The sequence below is a fragment of the Protopterus annectens genome, chromosome 15.part0, assembly GCF_019279795.1.
Source record: "Protopterus annectens isolate FY-2018-M chromosome 15.part0, PAN1.0, whole genome shotgun sequence".
Lineage (NCBI taxonomy): Eukaryota > Metazoa > Chordata > Ceratodontiformes > Protopteridae > Protopterus > Protopterus annectens.
The window spans coordinates 237,350,731-237,374,232 of NC_056749.1; the positions used below are offsets into that span (position 1 = coordinate 237,350,731).

At 40.0% G+C, this 23,502-nt stretch overlaps 1 protein-coding gene across 10 annotated transcripts in view; it reads right to left on the reverse strand.

Annotated features, from left to right (window-relative positions):
• Positions 1–19,958: 19,958 nt before the first annotated feature.
• Positions 19,959–23,502, reverse strand: part of LOC122790166 (serine-rich adhesin for platelets-like) — a 475,884-nt gene continuing 472,340 nt past the window's right edge. For all 10 annotated transcript variants that reach the window (XM_044057773.1, XM_044057769.1, XM_044057768.1 and 7 more), the window contains one exon: positions 19,959–22,288. The gene's annotated coding sequence lies outside the window, so the exon portion shown is untranslated. The remainder of the gene's footprint in view (positions 22,289–23,502) is intronic.

Sequence of the window (23,502 nt, forward strand, 5' to 3'; positions counted from 1 at the left end):
AACATAGACTGTGGGTGTGTCTGCTTGTATCCTTCTGAATGCCGGTGAAGATGTAAACATAGACTCTGGGTGTGTCTGTATGTATCCTGCTGAATACTGGTGTAGATGTAAACATAGACTGGGGTGTGTCTTTCTGTATCCTGCTGAATGCTGGTGTAGATGTAAATATAGACTGTGGGTGTGTCTGTATGTGTCCTGCGGAATGCTGGTATAGATGTAAACATAGACTGTGGGTGTGTCTACTTGTATCCTGCTGAATGCTGGTATAGCTGTAAACATAGACTGTGGGTGTGTCTGTATGTATCCTGCTGAATGCTGGTGTAGATGTAAACATAGACTCTGGCTGTGTCTGTATGTATCCTGCTGAATGCTGGTGTAGATGTAAACATAGACGAGGGGTGTGTCTGTATGTAGCCTGTTTTTTTAATTTCTCCAAATCTTTTGGGTTTCTAATGCTGTGATGGGAATGGACCTAATTCTTAAGCCAAAGTACAATTAAAGTTCATGAAATTATTATTGTTTTAATCTTTGATGTCAGCCAAACATGCTCTTTGCAGCAACCGCAATGTGCCCAGTTATGACTCCTTCTGCAATTCGTAAGGATTTACATGGATTGGTATCATATCTAAATATGATTGTGTGTTCCTTTTTATAATACTCGTTGCTCCTACTACTATGGTAACTGTCTGGGTATCTTTCTTCTACTCATTTCTGCCTGGAGATCCTGATATTTTATGACTTTGTGTCTCTCTGTATGCAAGACACTGTATTCACTGGGTGTGTCGATTTCAGTGATCAGTGCTACTCGTCATCTTTTCTTGGATCCCTACATCTAGTTTTCTAGTGTCTGTCTTTTGAACTATTGGTAATGGGTGATCCCATGTGATATAAGCTTCATCATTTCATTTTCTGTGATGCTTTGTGGCTCACGTTTCCAGTGTTCCACTTCAAAAGATAGATGCAAGAAAACCAGATATAGTTTTCCATGAAAAGAAGACAAAAGTCGCATTGATCATTGAAATTGCTACACCCAGTGACTACAGTGTCTTGTGTACAGAGAAACACAAAGTCATAAAATATCAGGATTTGCAGGCAGAAATGAGAGCAATGTGGAAAAAAATATCCAGGCAATTACAATAGTAGTAGGAGCAAAGGGTTTTATAAAAAAATAATCTACTTTCATATTTAGATATGTTACCAATACATGTAATTCCATACGAATTGCAGAAGGAGTCATTACTGGGTACATTGCAGGTGCTGTGAAGAGCACTTCTGGTTGACATCAAGACTGAAATAATACTAAGTTCATGAACTTTAATCATACGTTGACTTGGGAATGGGGTCCATTCCCATCGTGGTATTAGAAACCCAAAAGATTTGGAGAAATTAAAAACTGGAGTAACAGTATAATGCTCTCTTTTGCATGTACCTCATCAGACACATGCAGCAGCTGGAGAGACCACAGGAATTTCTCACCAAGAAAACACAGGGCCTGCAAACCATGCCATAATATATGTGGATAGACTGAAAGCCATGTCACTGTAATCTGTATTATATAGGATGATGTGACTTCTGCCTAGTCTCCAGGGAAGTCTCTGACCCTGCTATGGAGGGAGTAGTGCACATCCACAAATTAGATCTAGCTGATGACATGATCAGTGCCTGGTGAGGAGAATATGGCAATAGCAGTGTCCCACATACTAATGTAAAAGGCTCTTTGTAATGTCAAGCAGCTGCACACATATGCACCCCCCCACACACACACACCAGTTGACTGCAGTGAGAATTGAACCCCTACTTAAGTACACAGACTACAGAACTCTGTATTTAAGGCAAGTGCCACATCTCAAGTCTGACTTGCAGTGTCTCAGAAAGCACTTTCTAGCTTATGACGTCAGTAGTGTCTGGTGAGGAGAATATGATAATAGCAGTGTCCCACATGCTAGTGTAAAAGGTTTTCTGTAATGTCAAGCAGGTGCCTATATGTACACACACACACACCAGTTGACTGCAGTGAGAATAGAATCCCTACTTAAGAATGCAGACTACAGAACTCAGTATTTTATGCAAGTGCCATGGCACGTCTGACTTTTTCAAGGTTGCAGGCCAACTTATAGTGGATGACATCAGCACTGGATGTAGGAGATAAGATGATGGAAGGCATGCATAAGTTCATAGCTTTATATGTAACTAGGAAGTTACTAGGCTAATGGCCCTAGGGCCTTTATAGACCTAGCTGTGTAAAAACCTAAGTACCCTTACTGAGCATAGTTAGATGTTCATTGTTAGCACAGTGATTTTGTAATCAGCACCGACTGGCCCTGTCCATGAGGGACATGGGTGCCACCCGTGTGGTGAATTTATAATTACCCATCCAGTTGTCAAATTAGAATAGGACCATTGTTGAACACTGCTTCACATGTAGTGGGAGCCTAATACAGTAGAGTGACAATTGCTGGGAGATATATTTGTCTCTCCAGCATGTTCTGTTTATGTTACAGGCTAGGTTGAGATCCCCACAGCAAGTTATTCTTGTCCCATTTCATTTTCAGATGTCCAGCATTTACATTAGTGTATGGTCCAAGACTGTTCTTTAGGCCAGGTCCAGGTCACCTCTCAGCAGCCTGTATGATACTGAGTACAGTTGCATAGCTTACCATCTTTCCATGTATGCCATGTTTTGGAGGCCCTGGATTCTCTTGGTCAGGAAACTTCATGGTCTCTCTAGTTGCTGCAGGTGCCTGGTGAGGTACATAGAGAAGGGAGTATTGTACTCAATTAGTGGGCTGATAAGGGTCAAGTACAGCAAAGCTATGACCTCTCTGGTATTAGATGAGATGCCCTTAGTTATGAGGTGGGCAATTTAGAATGTGTGTCTTACTACTATTGACACATAGTGATTGAAGTTTAGATTGCTATCAAACTGTGTTCCCAAGTCTCATACCACTGAGTTTGAGTTTAGAGGGGTTCTATGTATAACATAATTAGCAGGGCTACTTTTTTGCCAAAGGGGACAATGAGCCATTTCCTTGTGTTAAGTTTCAGTCTGTGTTTGGCACCAGTTATTTGTCTGTGTCAGGCCTTTCTGTATTACATTAACATCACTGGGGGACTCAATATGATTGTGCCCTGTTGACAGTCATCTGCAAACTTAGTAAGCCACAGGCCATCTACTTTCTCCTGGACTTCAGAGAAATAGTTTCCAAACAGTTGATGTCCCAGCACAGGTCCTTATGGTATTCCATTGCTAATTGTTCTACTGGTGGAGGTGGACTCCCCAACTTTGACAATATGCATTCTGTTGGTGAGCCAGTTGGCTACCCATGTAGTAATGTATAGGTTAATTCCCAGATGGGAGAGTTTCTCTATGATACCTGAATGAGGAATTGTCTCAAAGGGCTTGGCTAAATCAAGATAGGCATTATGTCCTGTTTTCTCTTATCCAGGGCTTTGGGAACATTATCAAGGAAGTACAATAGGTTTAATAAGCAAGCTCTACCCTCCAGTTCTAACCAATATGGGTCAGGTCAAGAGTGTTAAAGGTCACCTATGTCCCTGTGGATAAGGTCTATGATGAATCTTTTCACAGTCTTAAAGATAAGCCTGGTTAGGCTTATTGGTCAGTAGTTCCCAGGGTCAGTTGATGGATGTGTAGGCATGTTCAACTGTAAAGATTGTTCTAGTTACCAGATTGATGCACATTGCATATCACACAGCATTTGGTATTAATTTATGTAGTGCATTTGATATATTTGTGAAAAAGTACTGGAAACACCAGGTTTGTAGTGCATGGGGGAGGCAACACATGTCTGCATTGTAAATATGTGACATATTGTTTAGTTTATGTTTCCACATGTATTTTCATGGTGTAAACAGTAAAATCGACAGTAAACAGAAGTACATGTTACATTTGGCTTTGCATAGTGCAGCAGTGAGCTACTGGTTTGCCTCACAGTAGGCAAAGTGTTTGTACATGTGAGATATACATTTCCATTATTTTCTCTGTTTGTGCATAGATAAGTAGTATGCAAATATAAGTCTGAGAGTTGATACTGAGTGTATGAAGCACATCTGCAGGTGTAAATGCATTGATTTATTTCTTTTTGAGCCCAGATGATACTGGGTTTGAATCTAGGTGTATCTAATACTTTTAAATGAGTAAAAGTAAAGCAACAGTATCAGTGCAGTGATAACCCCATTACTAACAAGGCAAAACTGGCAAAATAAAAAAAGTAACTGGAACCACGAGCAGGGATAAAACAGCAGTTTTTTATCCACAAAGAATATAGTCCATAACTTACTTGAAAAATTGCTTTTGTAAAAAGTAAGAGATGTTTATTCCAAAAGTTTAAAGTCCACAGTGTATTTAAAGAGTTACATTGCTAATACTTTTAAATAAACAGTGATAATGCAATGGCAGTATTCTTTATAGTACTTGCAGCATGTGTTACTGTGTGTAGCGGGTTAAAAGGCATTGCACGGAGGTGCACAATGCCAAACTCTGCACAAACATAAAGGCCAAAAAGTGAAGGGATCCATTGCTTTTCTTCTACTTATGTGTGTTGCGTGTGGTTCTATTTAATGACCACATTATAAGTGTTAAAATGGGGTAGATAGGAAAGTGGTGAAATGTGGAGTAAGCTCGGGGAAGAACAAATGTAAAGCAATACCAGAATGTGCAGGAGGGAGGTAGGAAATAACCATAGCTGTCAATTTCTTCAACTGTAAAAACTGATAATATATGCAGAACATTAGCTGAATTTGGACTGTTACCTCCAGAGAAAAGGTTGACAACAACGTAATCATATTGTATTGCCAATTGGACCAAATCAAGTGTGTCAAGAAGACACATATGTGAAATGGAGCGCTATATAGGGAACAAAATTGTTTTTGTGGGACAGGTGCCCAATTTTTTTTTAAATTCAGTAAAAGAGGAATGCTGGGTAAGTGACGTAGGTATGTCTGTATGTCTGGGTCAGGTAAGTTGGATAAGTATGGAAACAAATGCAAACAAGCAAAACAAGAGACAGGGACAGTGAGGGACACAAAAAGTTGGGGGACACCATGATTAGGGTGAGAGAGGGGACAACACAACTCATGCCCGTCAAACTTGCAGACATTAAGAATCTAGTCCTCACCCACTAGAATGTCATCACTGCCCCCTTACTCCACTGGAGGCTGGAGTGCTTGATGTCTTCTCCTCCTATGGACCATGTAGGAGAGCAGCTTCTCCATCAGGTGTAGGTGTACACCAATGGTATGGTGTACAACCCTGTACATCAGCCCTGGCATCACCTGGCTGGTGATGAAATCCCCACCTCTGCTCCTTGCCAGTACCCACTGAAGTGCTACCAGAAGGCATAGGTAGTCCAGGGGCAACAGAGGCAGTGTTGCCAGGTTGGGTCCCAGGCATGCTGAGCATTGGTGTTGGAGCTGGTGGAGCAGGGGCGGGCTGATCCTCTGGGGCTGGCCTTCCTTGCTGTGCTGTGAAGCATTTAGCGATGTGGTACAGACAGATGACAATTAACAGCAGGGCATTTATGCCACTTGTATAGAGTTTAATTTAATGTGAATATTATTACAGAAATGCAGTACTATATAGTTGTGATTCATGGTATTTGAACCTACATCCTCTGACTACAGTCTAATGTTTGACTCCTGAAGCTAGTTTGTGCTACAGAATAATGCATGCACACTTCCCTTTACAGTTACAATATGCATGCTCAATTTGCTACAACTGTATAAAAGGTTTACTATCATATGTTCGAAACGAACTCCATCGACTGCACTTTTGTCGAACACGGAAGTTTGAAAACGGTAATATCGAACACCAACAGCCAACCTAGGAACGGGTTTTAACATGGGTCGAGATAGGGGAGAAGTTTGTAGTTCGGCAATAACACTGAACACCTATCTCGACCCATGTTAAAACCATTCCTAGGTTGACTTTTGGTGTTCGATATTACCGTTTTCGAACTTCCATGTTCAACAAAAGTGCAGTCGACGGAGTTTGCTTCGAACATATAATAGTAAACGGTATAAAAACCCAAAAATCTATCTTTAACTTTTAAAGCTGCAATAACACTTCTCTTGTGCTGCATACATACCACTTGCTTTCTTCAGTCACTCCATTCAAGCAACATGAGCCTGTCTATTGAATGCACATTTGGTATTAACTAGGGAAAGAACAGAAAAGAACAGAAGAGCATCATGCATATCAATCTTGCCTATATTTAGCTTTCTAACTATTACAAGTACTCTCTTATGATCATACTTACACAGCCTCTGTAGGTCATTAAAGTGATGCCTATAGTGCTCCCCAGTGCATGGGATTCCACTAGCACTGGATATAGCCTGAGACAGACTATTCTGCACCTCAGACTTGTACTAGGAGCCAGAATAGTCCCCCTGCAGAAGCCTTTGGCTGTAGTGCTTTACCAGGAATCCAAATAAATATCCTAGACTCCTGGACACCCCACCTTTGCACCCCAAACTGGGCACCTTCCCCTCTAATGCCAGACATTTTAGTATCCAGACTATAGCAATGGCAACTGATATTATCCCACCAATTCCAGTTGTCACATTTACTAGTAGTACACAAACCTGAGCAACGATGTCAACTATGTTTGCATGATAAGTGAAGTGCAGCAGTAACAATCAGGGAGGAAATAAATACTTGAAACTGGAAGGTTAATCTTACACTTGCCCTTAGTTTGGGGATGTCTGGTGATGTAGCTTAGAAATATGTTTTGAAAACTGGAAGATAACTGTTAGGCGAGTTTAGTTTGCAGATGTGCTCTATTTGTTTTTGGCTTTAAACACTGCTAAAATTGATTTTTAATGTGTGGGATTCAAACCTAGGCATAACAGACAAAACATTTTCTTCCACGATATTGATCTTTCATTTTTGCCACAGAAGAAGTTCTGCTTGGTCATAGTCAGGAAACATTCATAAATATAGATGTCAGTTTGAGGTGTTACACATGTATGCGTGTGACCTGACAAGTTTCTTGTATATAGATCCAGTTGTTTATGTGTGTTATGTAATTGTGAAGGCCATCCAAGTCCAGATAGCAGAATTATACATACCTACAGTAGACAGTATAACCTCAGTCATACATCTGAAAAACACAACAAGATGCCTTATCCCTCATACATATAATTCATACCAGCTTCAGTATCTAAAGTGTTATAAGTGACAGTGAATATAATGGGAAGTGAAACAATAGTAAACATGAAAAGAATATCCTGTATTAGAACCCAGGACCATATGTAGGGCAGCCCTGCCATTACACCTGTTGCCACAAGAATGTTAAAATAACACTTATTTTTCAATTCATTGTTATAAACTACACTGTCACAACAATAAAAGTAGGTTGCACACCCTGTAGTAGAACCAAGGACCATCTGTACTCCAGCCCTACAGTTACACCTGATGCCACAAGACTAGTTGCATGACATTTCCTAATTTCCTACTCATCCTTAAGTTCTCTGTGTTAACTGCAATGCAATGCCACTTAGCATGTTTGTGCAGTGCCCAACAGAATTAACCAAATCTATCCATTTTCAGTTATTGGCTGTCTGAGTCCTGTCTACAGGTGTTTGATGGCTGCATGTGTTGGGGAACCTTGCTAAATGTCACGCAACACCGTTAAACAAAGTTGCATGATGGAAAGCAAAAATTGCAACAATCTGTTGTTATTGACCTTTGTACTTTTACAGATCCCCTGTCTGCAGGTGTTCTGCAGATGTTCTGTCTGCTTCATGGGTAGGCCACTAGACCAGGATTGTGCACTGCTAAGCTTCATGCAAATGAGATAAGCACAGCCAAACCTGATATTTATTTTCTCTGTTTCACTTGTTTGCACTAAGCTGTGCACCATCAAACACTGGACAAAAATAAAAAAGGAAACTGAGGAAAAGTAATCTATGACACTACAAAATGTTAGTATACATGAAATATTTGTATGTAGGTCTGGATTTGAACTCTCACTCCAATGAACCTTCAGAACATAGTAAGGGAGCCTTATGCCTCTTTGCCACACAAACACTTTTGTAACAGGGAACTGAAATCATTCTGCATAGAACCAACTGCAACGTCATCTACAGTATTATGAAACCATATAACAGTTATTTGTACAGGTATTAATTTTGGATATAGTACACTGAGTGATCATACAACCATTTATGACCATTGCTTGCAAATACACAGCTCTGTCTTGCCTCTATGTGTTTGTTGCTTATTCTTGTCTTATATGACAAGTAATCTCAGACATGCAGTCTGTAAACCATTCTATATCATCATCATTAAGATGTGTTAGGTTATTCCATGGCAGCAATATAATCTACAGTTGCCAACAAATGAAGGGGAGGTTCAATGTTAATGAACCGAACCCATGAACTGTGTGCTGCTTACTTACATGTTCAACCTTGACAAAATTACTTCCAACACTTTGCAAGTCTAACATGACACATACACTGGATGTAGGGCAGTCTGTATTGCTGTTGTGTTTCCTTTCTCCCTACCAGTAATCATTCACAGTTGCAATCCATTAAAACAAACACTGATCTTCAGTTAGTTTTCCCACCCACCCTCCCTGTTTCTGTTTTGGTGTTAATCTTACTGGCTTTGAAACTGCCCACCCCTCTTGTAAATTTGTGTTTGGATATTCCTTCTGGGCCCATCTCATTTGCTCACTCAACTGAGTGCAGTGAGATCATATTCTGATTTCAGGCACTCCTACTGTGTACAAAGAGAGCATCTGGGAAAGAGAACAAAAAAATGTTAAGCTTGTTTCCTGCCTTTCCTGTTAAGTGGTCTAGACTGTTTGTAGGCTTCTGAGCCCCCAAGCCCTTCTGTGTTGGATGGAAGCCTTCTAGCTTAGTTTTGTTTCTTATAACTAGCCAGTTTTCTAGTTTCAGCACTCAAATCTGTTTCTTTGAACTCAGCACTTGTTCAGAACTCATTGTAAGCACTACATAATCTGCAAATTACTACAGCACTCAACTTTCCTCACTTGTCTAGTGGAAAGCAGTTTTTAGTACTTAATAAATAAGCACTTATCCAGGCATGTCTAAGGGTCAGCTCCCTGTGATTTCTCCTGTCTACCTGATGAATCTGGACATCTTGGGGCAATGCAGCAATTGCCTCATGTACACAGACAACCCTCTCCTCCTACCACCCAACACTACAACCTGTGAGAGATGCACTTATATAGCCAAACTGGAAGCAAAGCTCTCTTCACCCAAGACTGGACTAGATAGTCAAGAGGAGAAGGTAAACACTTGCACCACACCACACTCATCACATAGCCCCTCAAAACCTACACCACCAAAACACACACATAGAAACACAAAACACACACCTACATTCATGGAGGCTCTCAATAAAAACCTGCCCAAGCATCAGGGACATCCAAAGCATAAACGCAAACAAACTCCATCCCCTAACACAACCCAAATGACACATAGCCCACAAACTCAGTGTGCCACTCAACCACAGCCCATAAGGCATAACAATGTACCCAACACTCTAGTCATAGGTGACTCTATAGTCAGGCACACTGATGTTCCACTCACTAGACTAAACAAGGAGAAAGTTACTGTCAGTTGCCTGTCAGGTGCCAGGATCTGCCACATAATGCATGCACTTAGGTCACTCCACAATAAGTACAAATATGACACTGTCATTGTCCATGTTGGTGTGAATGTCCTGAGATGTACCTCCCTGGACTACATGAAAAGAGACATGGAGGAGCTCTCCGATCTTGTATCCCAGGCAGTTATGACCCTAACCCTGAGTAGCATCCTGCCATCACCCAGAATGATACCACAGTACAAGGACAAAATTATTGACTTCAACAATTGGCTAAGCTTCTGGTGTCATTCTAAGGGGATCCAGTATTTGTCTGCTTGGGACAACATGATCGACAGTCCACGATGCTTTGCCAGAGATGGCCTGCACCTGTCACCCTTAGGATTCCCGATACTGGCTAAGGCTCTTGCCACCCCTATAGTGCCTTTTTTAGGCAAGGTTCAAATGACAAATTCACCACCATAACAGGTACAAGCAAGCAAAATCTGAGAATAATGCTACTCAATGCTAGAAGTCTAAACCTCAAAATGCACTCACTCGAGGCACTCCTTAAAATGGAGAACATTGACATCTGTGCAGTGACAGAGACGTGGTTCAAAGCTCCAGAGAGCACCCCTGTATTACCAGGCTTCAATTCATACCACACCTTTCGGCCACCTAACCCAGAAAGAAGTACTAAAGGCGGAGGCGTGTCCATATTCATTAAGGATATCCACACCTCCAGGCTAGTTGCACAGCATAATGCATCCAAGATTATCCAAGTGCAACTAACTCTGGGCAAGACCGCAATCCAAATTGTAGCTTGCTACAGACCCCCCACCATGCCCCAGGATTCACACTCCTCATTTCTTGATACACTGGAAAGTATTAGGGTACAACCCAACACCCTAATAATGGGCGATTTCAACTACCCCACCATTAACTGGGAAAACTACTCATGTACCAACTCTTTTGCTCAACATTTTCTAGAATTCATAAATTCCAACGCCTTGAATCAACTTATTCACACCCCCACCAGAGGCAGCAATATCCTAGACCTGGTCATTACCAACATGGGAAACCGGTGTTCCACACCAGAGGTCAATTCCTAGTTGGTCAGATCCGACCACAAGCTAATCAGCCTAGACAGCCACATCCCACCCTCACCCCCAATTAATGAAACCATCGTAAAAAACTTCTCTAAAGCCAACTTCACACTTCTTAAGACAGATGTGGCAAACTTCATGACACCCATGCAGACGGACAATAGAGGTATGACTGCTGAATCCTACACAAATGCACTTTATAAGCACTTACACGAGTGCATGGATCATGCTATCCCTAATAGAACCAAGATGTTATCCTCCAAAAAAGGAAGTCAATCTGGTGGTCCTCTGCCATAAACAAACTCTACAACAGAAGAAAGAAACTGCTGCAAAAAAAGAGTAAAATCCCATGACTGGAGGAACTCCCTGGTCAACCTCAGTAAGAAGCTGAGATCCCTCATAAAATCCTCCAAAGCTAGTTACGAAAACAAAATTGCCACTGACTCTAAAGACAACCACAAAGCATTCTATAGCTATGTCAAGAATCTAAATGGGAACACTCAGATGTGCTCTGAGTTACAGCACAATGGCACTAAATATACAGAACCAACTGATATTGCCAACATCCTAGCAGACAGGTTCAGTGCTAACTTTACCCCCCTCTCATGCCCTAGAGGGCCCATCTCTATACTGGAAGAATGCAAAGTTCCTATAATCACGGCTGCACAGGTAAAAAACACACTCTCCAAAGTCAAGAACACAGCATCCATGGGACCTGACAATATCCCAGGCTGCATTCTACATGAACTACAGAATGAACTGGCACCCTACCTAAGTACCATGTTCAATCATAGCCTCACCTCAGGCTTTGTACCCACTGAATGGTGCACTGCAACTGTTATCCCACTCCACAAAGGGGGAGCCACAACGGACCCCAGGAACTACCGCCCCATTAGCCTGACGAGCCTGGTCTGCAAGGCCATGGAACGTATCATCGTGGAACTCATAAACAAAGACATTGGTAATCTCCAAACTCTGGACCCTACCCAGTTTGGATTTGTAAAAGGCAGATAATGTCTCCTAAACCTGAATGACTTCTTTGAAGCAGTCACCAAAGCCATAGATAAGGGTAAAATGGTTCACACAGCTTATCTGGATCTTGCCAAGGCTTTCAACACCATCCCCCACTCTGGAATTATAGATAAACTCACTAAACTAGTTATAAATCCCTATGTCACAAGATGGGTTGCCAACTGGCTCACGGACAGAACCCACACTGTGAAAGTAGCGGATTCCAAATCTGACATCAGTCCACTGACAAGTGGAGTACCACAGGGTTCATTCCTGGGTCCTCTCCTGTTTGGTATCTACTTCTCTGAAGTGCAGGCCAACACAGAAGGTCTTTGGCTAACAAAGTTTGCAGATGACTGCAAACTAGGAGCCATAATCAAAACTCCTAATGATGTGAACAAACTACAAAAGGGCCTCACTGAGACAGATACCTGGTGTCAAAGCCATGGCCTGAAGCTCAATGCCAAAAAGTGTATTGTCATCCCCTTTGGTAAAAACTCTGTACCCATGAACTACCACATAGCTGGTAGTCTACTTAATGCCGAAAATGTGATAAGAGACCTTGGGACACAGGTGGACAGTAGTCTCTCCTTTGATAATCACATAGCCACAGTGGTCAGGAAATCCTTCTATGTGGCTCATCTCATCACAAACGGATTCTCATCTGGGAAAAAAAAGAGGTCATTGTTCCCCTCTACTCATCACTTATTAGACCCATTAGAGAGTACAATGCCCCTTTTGGTATGTACCTCACAAGATATCTACAACAACTGGAAAGACCACAGAAATACCTCACAAAGAGGATTACTGGCCTCAAACAGATGTCCTATGCAGACCGTCTCAAAAAACTACAGCTTTACTCCATCGCATATCGCCTACTCAGGGGCGATCTCTGCCTAACATACAAAGCTATGTCAAACCCAGAGCTGTTGGACATGCTCCACTTAAAGAAATCTCAATCCCTCTGAGCTACATGCTCTAGGGACCTAAACCTTGTCACCACAATAAACAGAACATGCTGGAGGGATAGATTGCTGTCCCAGAGACTTCCCATGCTCTGGAACAGACTACCTATCTATGTCAAACAGAGCTCCTCATTAGCACTCTTCAAGAAAAATCTTGATGATTGGATGGGAAATGGAAAATTCACCCCGGGGATCACTTCTGTGGCTCTGCTCGACAGGGGCACAGGAAAATAATTTTCTTGGGTGGAGAAAGCCAGGGTACATTTTTTGGATAGGCTTGTATAGGCCCTAGGGCTGATAGCCTAGTACCTACCTATGAACCTATGATGGAGTGCCTGCACTATGTTTACAATAGATACATGGAGCCAAGTATTTGGGATTCAGCAATTCTAATGAGTTCACACTTGATTTGTATCTTCACCATGCTAACAACCCTGAATCTACACCATAAAAAGGAAACCATGTAGCTAGGAAACCTGAAGGTGAGGAGGCTTGTTTATGTGGAGAACACAGAAAAGAGGGTATTACTTTGTGATATGTCTGCACAGAAGATTACTGGACCTGAGAAGGTATGCTTGAATTTTTCAATTATATACTGCATATGCTGAAATGTCATTAAGGAAAATATGCTCGATATTTATATATGTTTTGATTAGCAAAAGTTACACTTTTATCAGTATGCATTAGTTAGAATTGTACTGATGACATGGGCATGTTTGTCAGGGCATTTCACAGGTATACGGGATGGCAATGCCTTAGAATGGAATGTTCTGTGTTAAATCTGTAGACATATTTCAGGGACATTTCATTTGATAGCACTTTTAGCATTTCAGTGATGTTGTGTTAGCAAAATGTGTCATTTACCTGTTCTTTTGGTGGTAGGGGAACAACGCTGCATTTCTGTTAAGGAGCAAACAAGGATATGTTGCTATTATTAATCTCCCTTTTTTGCATCCAACCTGTTATTCACATTTCAGATTTCTAGACTATTTTATGTTTCTCTAGTGGGTAAATACTGAAATGCTACCTTTTCTGTTTTATCTGGGAACAGTTATTTTGTAGTTATGTGATACTTATGTGTACTATCCTTCTGTTGTCCTTTAGGACACCTAGGACTATGGCAGCCAGGTGTCTCAGTCCCCCCAAACCACCCTTCCATGTTCCTGAGAATCAGGTCATCATGGAAGCTTTTGGGCGGCATGGTGCCTTACTGCTTAAGAGGGGACATGGAGATATGTCAGGCAGAATGCAATTTTGGCAGCAGGTAGTTGCAGATCAGAATGCAGTAGGCAGCCACAGCAGGACATATGATCAAGTGCACCATAGGGCCACTGACATGATCTCATCTGTAAGGAGGAGAGCAGCTGCAGATGGGTACCGGGGGAGGTGGTCTGCTGTAAAGCTACCACTAACAGGAAATGAAGAGTTTCTGTTAACTGTCAGAGATCTAGACAGCTTCCAGGAAAGTGCAGAACAGCATGTCCTTGACATTGGTGCTACTGTTTCAGGGACATCAAGTATGTCCCAGGAAGAGCTCGCAGATAGGCTTATGTATCTCAATTTTTAAATACTGTTGTATAGTAAATATTTGCATCAATATGTTAGCTTTGTTTAATAAAAAAATGATTAGGGGGGAATTCAAGATTGCTACAGTTAACAACACATTCTGATTTTTACACCCTGCATTACTGTGACAATGTCAGGTATTGCCAGCTATGCCAGGAGAAGTAGAGAAGTGGATGTGTAACATATGCCAGCACAGCTAGCTAGAATTTTGTAAAGAATTATATGTCATTTGTATACTAAACTGATTTGTACAGGTGCCCTACAACTTTTAGAACTACTCGCGCAAATAAACATTTCAACCCTGAACACTTCCTAAATGAACTGAGCGCATGTAACTGGTCACCACTAAAGCACCTCCAACTTGAGGAAGCAGTGGCATACTTCAGTTCCAAGTTCCTTGAAATCCTAGACTACCATGCCCCTTCTTGTACTCTCAGGAACTGTACCAAAACAGCGCCATGGCTTACTAAGGAAACTAAGCAAAACATTTTGCTAAGAAACAAATTCTGTGCCAAATGGCATATCTCTAAAGACCCATCTGCTCACTTACAGTTTAAACAACTAAGAAACTCTACTAAAGCATCAACACTATCAGACAAAAAAAACTTCTTCTTTCAACTTCAACAAACCAACCATCAAAGTCCACAGAAATTCTGGTCAGGCATCAATAGTCTCCTGCATCCAGGCAACTCGAAAACACCAAGCCCATCTGGAATTACCCATGACACTGCCAAACAAATTGCTGACTCCTTCAATAACTTCTTTACTGAAGCTATCCAGTCACTTGCTAACTCTCTACCTCATACATCTTCTAATCTACCCTCCTCCTCATACACCCCTCCACCCACATTTAAACTCCACCCCATCTGTACCCTCCTTCAAAAACTCAAACCCTCCAAACCCTCAGCTGACCTCTTACCTTCGAAATATCTTCAAATAGCGGTTAAAGTTATTGCTTACCCTATCTCTATCCTAATAAATAGAACCATTAATGAAGGTACGATCCCAGCCATCTGGAAAGTCTCTTATATCATCCCACTACATAAAGAAGGCAACTCCACAGAACTTTCCAACTTTCGCCCAATTGCCCTACTTTCTCCTATTGCTAAAATGATGGAAAAATGCATCCACCATCAACTATTAGACCACCTTCTCCAAAATAGCCTATTAGCCGGCTCTCAGCATGGCTTTTGACCTTTCCATAGCACCACTACTGCCCTCCTTTCCTTCTATGACCACATAAATAAAAATTGCAACAATAACACCCTATCTTCTACTATCTTTATTGATCTTTCAAAAGCATTTCACATGGTTAACCATCAGCTACTGTTGAATATTCTTAAGACACTCTCGTTTGATATTCAAGCACTACAGTGGTTCAAGTCCTATCTGGACAACAGGCAACAGGCAGTGCTTTGGGAAAACACTCTTTCCTCCAACTTACCTGTCACCCTTGGTGTACCGCAAGGATCCATTTTGGGCCCCCTTCAATTCTCTATCTTTATAAATGATCTATCTATTAATATTCCCCAAGCTGTAACAATACAATACTCTGATGACTCCACATTAATATCCTCAGCCATAGGGCCTTCTGAACTGCTGTCCCTCACCCAAAATACCTTTGAACTTGTAGAAGAATGGTTTCTCCAGCTGTGTCTCCTCCTTAACCCCCAAAAGACAAAACTATTGCTATTTCCACCTACACAAAAGTCCACCCGCTTCACTTCTCTATCAAATTGAAAAATGGTACAGTCATATCTTCTGACACTACCACCAAACTCTTAGGAGTAACTATTGACCACAGCCTTAATTATGATGCTCATATCAACACCACAATAAAGTCAGTAAAGCGAAAACCAGGCTCCCTCTATAAAATGAAACCCTTCCTTACTCCCATAGCTAGAACTACTATTGCCCACACCAACCTTATCTCAACTCTCTTTTATGCTTCTCCAATATATATAAATCTATCCAAAACCAACCTCCGCAACCTATCAATTTCCTACAATAATATTGCCAGATTTGCCACCAGCTCCCTGTTTAGAACCCACCACTGCCAAAATCTGAATGCTTGAATTGCATAATCAAATTTTATTTCATCAACTGATTATTGCCCATAAAACCCTTTATCACCCAGATAAAACACCAATTCTCACAAGTCTAATCAGCCCATATAAAAATCTTTCAAACATATGCTCAGCTAATAAACTTCTTGTACCCGGACTTAAACCCAACAATAAAGCAGGAAATTCCCTTTTCTCTAACACTGTGGGGAAAAGTTGGAACCTACTTCCTAGTGAACTTACATCTCTGTCCTCTACTTCACTTTTCAAAAAGAAACTCAAATCACACCTTACCAGCCACTGGCTATGTCCCTGTATTAACCCTGACTAAGACTGTCTCTGTCTATTTTCATCATTATCAGTTTTTCCTATGCTATTACTCGTTTTATTGCCACTTTAAGCCCTCTACCTTCTAGTTTTACTTATTGTATCCAGAAAAGCCAGAATTTATATCTCTCTGTCTCTTTTATGAGTCCCCCCACTAACTCTCCAATCCTGTTTTTAACTAGTCTGTTCACATATTACTTACTCTTAACCTTGAGCTGGAATCTCCAAAAAAAAAAAAAAAAAGGGTTATCTTAACTCATGTTTGTTCTACATGTTCTACTGTATTCCATGTATGCTAAATTACCTTCTAACACCTGTTTTTTTTTTTGTCTTACAAACTATTTGTAACTTTAATGTTCTGTAAGTGAAGTTTTAATGTCCAGTTTCTTTATCTGTTTTATGTGGAACTTTTCTCCCCCGGCCTCTACTGAAAACGGACATATATCCAGTTAGACTAGCCCGGTCAACAAATGTAAAATAAAATAAATAAATGAAAAAATAAAAAGGTATTTGTAAAGTTGCTTGTGCTAAAAAATGTACCAACACTGGGTCTTGACTGTAGAGCAACTGATTAAATGTATATTGTAAAGTTGCTTGTGCTAAAAAATGTACCAACACTGGGTCCTGACTGTAGAGCAACTGATTAAATGTATATGGTTTAACACCAGATGCTGGAAGAGAAGAGGTTAAGCTCAGCCCCAGCTAACTTTAAAAAATAATAAGAAATTAAATTACTTAATTTAGGCCATAAAGATTGTCTCTTACAGCTCTGATTGCAGCCAGAGACAAAAGTTTTGTGAAAACAATCACTAGGAATCTTTCTGTATTGTCTTTTGCAGTGAACTAATTGCTACTTTGGATGGGTAGAAGTTTGAAATTGTTTTATGGCTTCCAGAAGCTGCAACAGATCTGAGCAAAACTCTGTGTATGTATATTATTGACACATGTGTTCTAAATCCTGGCAGTTTCTAGCAGTGTGGTTATCATGAGTACCAGAAGTCAGACAACCAGATGCATTTGGTGTCATTCTGTAATCCAGGACAAAATGATGTTTAATACTAGATGAGACTGAAGTCTCATTATAGTCTGCTTTTGTAACCTGACAAAGTAGGATCTCTCACCCACTTAATCTTGCCTTGCTCCAGTAAGTAAACTAGGGAATAGTAATTCTTTAGATCAGTTAGGATAATATAGTGAGATTAGTTAAGTACTGTTTTTCTGTATCTGTGTGAATCTGTTCATCTGTGTTATTTTAATATTTCCTGTGAATCAAAATCTGGTCTTTATTGTAAATAGTTATTTAGTATTTTCATGTTCTTATATTATTTATTATTAAATATATTTAGACTTTTCATTGTGGCTGGTCCTTTAGAGAATATTTTAACCTTTGAGAGTACTTAAATTTATTTGGTGATCCTGTGGCCACTCCTGAAAGCCTTACTGCATTGATCAAAACACTACCATTTGTACTAATATTAATTTCATTCAGTATAATTGGGTACCCTTGTAAGAGCATTAGAGTAGCTGGCTTTGGAGTGTCTGGAGGCAGTAATTACCTTATAGCATGGACAGAAGGGGGCAGAATGGGGCATACTTAGTAAATCTAATCATAAATTGGGAAGTGTGGTTACTGTGGCTTCATTGCCTGTTGACTGCTGCTTTATTGAAAGTGTGGGCGAGTTTCCATGCAGGAAGGTTGTTAGGGGTACTTGGAAGAAGCGTGCCATCCATCTTCCATCTGATCCAGGTGTCTATTCCCATGCCATTCAGCATATGTCTAGGGCCATCATGGAGGCACAAACACATTACCATAGGTCCTCCAGAGAAATGCTTTTGGTTGTAGATGTGGCACAGGCACATGCATGACTCCCTCCAATGTGTTTCTGATTCAGTGGATCAGATGAATGACACATTAGAACAGGTGGTGTCTGTGATGGAACATCTGCTGGGAGGGGGATGGCATCTTCATGGGTGTAGGTCATTCACATCATCTGCTATTAGCCAATGTGGCCACGCCCTATCATGCTCCCATAGTGGCAGTACTTCCACTGATTTGCCAGTGGTTAAGCTGTCTACACACATATGTGGCAGACCCTGGGCGTCCTTGTGAGGGGAGCTTATCCAGCAGACATCAGTCACATTCAGGTAGCAGCAGCAGCAGTGCATCTGACCATGGGAGTTGACTTGCCAGTGCAACTCCTAGCAGAGCCAATTTTGATGGCCAGATATGACAATGATGAACTGCCACCTCTACCATGCACGGCTCATACCTGTCCGACACACCAAGATTTAGAGCTAGCACAGAGCTTGGCTGTGTTCATGCAGACACTCACACACCAAATTCACCTGCAGACCTCATAAAGACACATACACAACAGTTACATGGTTCAGCAGTGAAGCTTAAAACTCATTTTGTCTCACTGGCCATTTGTTACTTTATCCGAATGTCTGCCTGCTTCTTTCTTACTCACACATACCCACTGACCTTTTGTGTCAGCCTAGGCTTCCTGCCCCCCTCCCCACAACAAACTGTGCAAGTGATTATAACTGTGTCATATCCCCGTTTTCTATCTCTTGTATTCAGGGATATGTAAGCTTTGGGTCTGATGCTCAGGGTGCATGGCTGACTTAGTGCTTAGTATATCTGCATGTGTGGTGTTGAAATGGTAAGTGTACTTTTGACTTATATTGGTCTTAGAAAGTTAAGACAGTTGATAGCATCTAACTTTTTTCCCATAATTATTGTTAATGATCTTGTGAGAGTTATAAAGTCTGAAACTGACACGTGTATCATTACTTTCTGACTTCTCTCTTTAATGATTACAGAAGTGAGGGTAAAAGATGAACAACAAAAAGGGAGAGTTCTTGCTGGCTGACTATGAACTGGTAAAAAGGGCCTAGGACGAGAATGAACCAAGGCAGAAAAGAACAGAATAGACACAATATAGATTTGAGAACTGATGGTATGCCTGGACTCCAGTAACAACATAAATGGTTGAAAGTGGCCAGAATTTGTGGTCTTTTTTTTAATATTACTCTCTCCCTCATTCCATATACTGAACTATTGTCTCTCTGTGCTTATGTGACAGTGTCTGTAGTTTTTATTTATATATTTTTGTAGTAATGCTTTTTTGCTGTTATGACACCACCTCTGCCTACCACAAGGTGGAAGTATCACATTATCTTTTGGTTTTCAACATCTTGTAGTGCATTGCATCTTTTTTTACAAAACAGTCTACTTGTGCAAAATTATTTAGTCTAGCTACAGAGAAAAAGGAGGATTTTTAAAAATAATACTGTTAACTGTTCACAAATATCCAAATGAAATCACAAATGAGACCTGATATATTTCAGGCATAAAATAGTACGATATCCTTTAATATGACGTTAGACCTTTGGTATACAATTTAATGAAATGCTAAAAAATGCAAGTATACATGATCCAGAAAATAATTTCTTCTGTTCATTATTTAAGTATTCTGCTGATAAATAGTTTTGAGTCATTAAAATGCTTGTGCTTCACACTTATGGCAGATGGGTCAATATTACAACTGTATATGTTAATCCAAGAGTCTACTGCATCTTGTTTTGGAAGCTTGCCATCTCCAGAAAATGTAGGAAGCTGCAGTACCTTTAATTGGTAGCTTTCAGCGATAACATGTTTTTAGATAAACAAATGAAAAAATAAGAACAATGTCTAGGAATGCTAGCTACATAGTGGCTGGGAATGTTGCGATCTACAGATGTCATAGACATGATTACCGGTTCTTCTTGACTAACACAAACTTACTATGAAACCAAAAGATTACAATTTAAAACACAGAGAACTTGAATAACAACTGTCTCTGCTGTTCATAAACACAGTTCATAAGATGTATTCAGTACACATTCTTGAAGTATTGAGATTCATAAACACAGCGCACAGAATATGAATTTGCACAAGCTGGAACTGAAATTAGTCAATAAGATACGCTGATGACATCAGTGCCGTTAAAATAGAAAATTGTAGAACTGGGATGATAAGCGTCTATAATGTCACCTGCCCCCTAGTGGTCACTCACAGAATAGCACTATTGTCAGCTAATATATGTGCCTGTTTTCCAGAGAGGGAAGGAGGAATGAAGATTACAGGCAACAAAATACTAGTGCATTTCAATCTTTGAGGGGAACAAGTATAAATTTTGAATGTAAGTTGCTGTTTTTTGACAGAATAAGATTATAAAATACAAGGTATACACACATATACACACTTAGGTAGTGACTCACTAAGCTGTCAGGCTGGTAGCTGCAAATCTTTAAGATATGAGGAAAGGCCCCTAAAGAGTACCTATCAGCTGGCGGATTCTTAGAAAGTGGCATTAATGTCATCCATGATGGTGAGCTGCTTTGTTCTCGTGGCTGAGTCTATATTCTGTGCCCTCATATTCCCATACTGTATACACTGTTAACTGAGGATTTCTGATGGTGGGATATTTGGCATATTGTGGACAGTGGAGAAGACTCCTTGACATTCCCCTGTAATCCCTCGGTGACACTAATGTGAAATATTGAGGTATAATAGTTAAATATTGGATGGCCATTTAGAGAAGATGGATGCTGACTGGCATGCTAATGTCAAATTCTGCTTAATCACTAGTTGGTTGGAAATATATGTAATGATGAGGTGCCTTTTGGCTATGGGCAGTATTTAACACTTCCATATTCTTTATTGTTTGAGTACAAACTACAGTTATAAAGGTGTCACACTTTGGCTTTTAGGGCAAGGAAACGAAACACTGGCGTCCTTTCACTTCATTAATATTGTAGCATTACTGGGACTGCCATTAAGGACAAAGCATTCTACTATAGATATGTTTACCAAAGAATACTGGAAATATGTTTTACAAACAATAAACTAAGTTTAAATAATAATGACATATTCACAGAAGCAACATATTGTTTCGTATTCTTAAAAACAACAGACATGGTATTTTGACAGAATATTGCATTAGTAGAGACAGGTTATTTTTCGCAAGATTTAGCAAGATTATGGGAAGTGAGCAATGTATCCATAAATCTTGACATGTATATACAGACCTCTGGCTAACAACGTATAATAGGACATTGTAGAATGGAGATTTGTGCTCAAACATTTCCAGATACTAAGTGATTTTTAAGTGCTTAATTATTTCAGTGAAAGAAATAGTGTCAAGTTTCTTTTAGGCTATGAAACTGCTGCTTTAACAGGTTGTATTCTGCAATTAGACAGGTAAAGAGCACTGTCTTGTCCTTCTGGAATGAGTGTACACATCTGATATGTTTTCTATAACTGCTCGAGAAAATTGTGCCCCTGTGTAATTGTGGGCAGTTTTAAGAACAGAAGCTTACTCAGCAGCTACACATAGCTTTCCCTACTATGGGTATAATACCTCATTACAATGCTTAACCTGAATTATTGGTATGAGAGACAGTCCTACTTGACTTAAAGAACTACAATTTAATGGATATCTCAGATTTATATACATACAATACTCAATGTAGTATAATAATAACAATAATAAAAAAAATCAGAATACACAACAGAAACATATTCAAAACTGTTGTCGGGATGCGAGTATGCATTTGTCCTTCATGCCAGCAGATTAAAATTCTGTACAAATGATGTTTTCTGGTTTGATTGCAGTAACAGTTAATTTCCTATGAATAAAAAAAAAAAGTAATTGAATATTTTTGCCTTTGTAAAAACATATATACCTCTAGCTTTCAGTTTCTTTATCACAGTGCAACTAATCACACATGCATTGATTTATAGCAGCCCAAAAAGGCTACAGAGAAAGGGTGTAATTTTCTAATTCAACTGTCTTTATGAATGCATGTACGTATAAATAATGCAATGATAATCCCATTCTACTAGACTTGAATGCCATTTATTTAAATCTAATGGTCGGCAAGCCTGGGATTTTTGAATAAGAGCCGAGCCAGAGCCAATTCAAGGGTCAGGCTTGGCTCTTAAAGCACAAAAAAAGCTAAGCCAGAGAAGACAATAACTACAACTGGAAGTCCAGAGGATATTATTGAAGTAACAATAACAACCAAAAAAAAAATACTACAGTTACACCAAGTAGACATCAACATTGCCAATATTCATTCAAATAACGACATTTTGTAACAGCTTACACTCAGCCATCTCCTTCACTGTGCCCAAGCTACAGGTCTGCTGACAAGAAAAATGGGAAAAATCTATAAAAAACAAATACCATAGAAGTACCCCACTCTTTATGGAGGAACAGACATGTTACCCTAGCTTGTGAAAAAAAATTAATTTTCCCCTTCTGGTCTAATGATGATTTAGTGCACAGCAGTTCAAGTACACTTTGCAAGAAATAGTCAAACAACCTCAAGGAACAAACTAGATACACTGTCTAAATGGAACAACTAAAGCCTTCTGAAATGCAGGATTTTGTTAGCTTTATGTATCCATATTTCAGTTCCCTTAAGGCAAGCCACAGTAAAACAAAAATCAGTATTCTTAACAATCTGTTTGGGTACAAAATATACATACTGTCCAAGTGGATTGTGCCCCTTCTGAGAAGGGGCACCCCGTCTGACTGTGAAGTTGCTACAAAATATAATAATAATACTAATAATGGCAAACTTTTCTATCTTTGATGGATATTGCCCTGCAACAAACCATATCAAGCATAACTGCCCTTTGTTCTCATTTATTATATGGCCCCCAAAATGATAGCACCTTTCTGTGCATGAATGTCTCACTGAGAAAAGAATAAAAATGTAAGAACTACAGCAACGTTTTGCTATTTTAGCTTGTGACTGGTAAATAAATATACTACCCCCAACAAGTCATAACACTGTTATTTGCCAGTAGTAATTATATGATGGCTTTGTGTTTT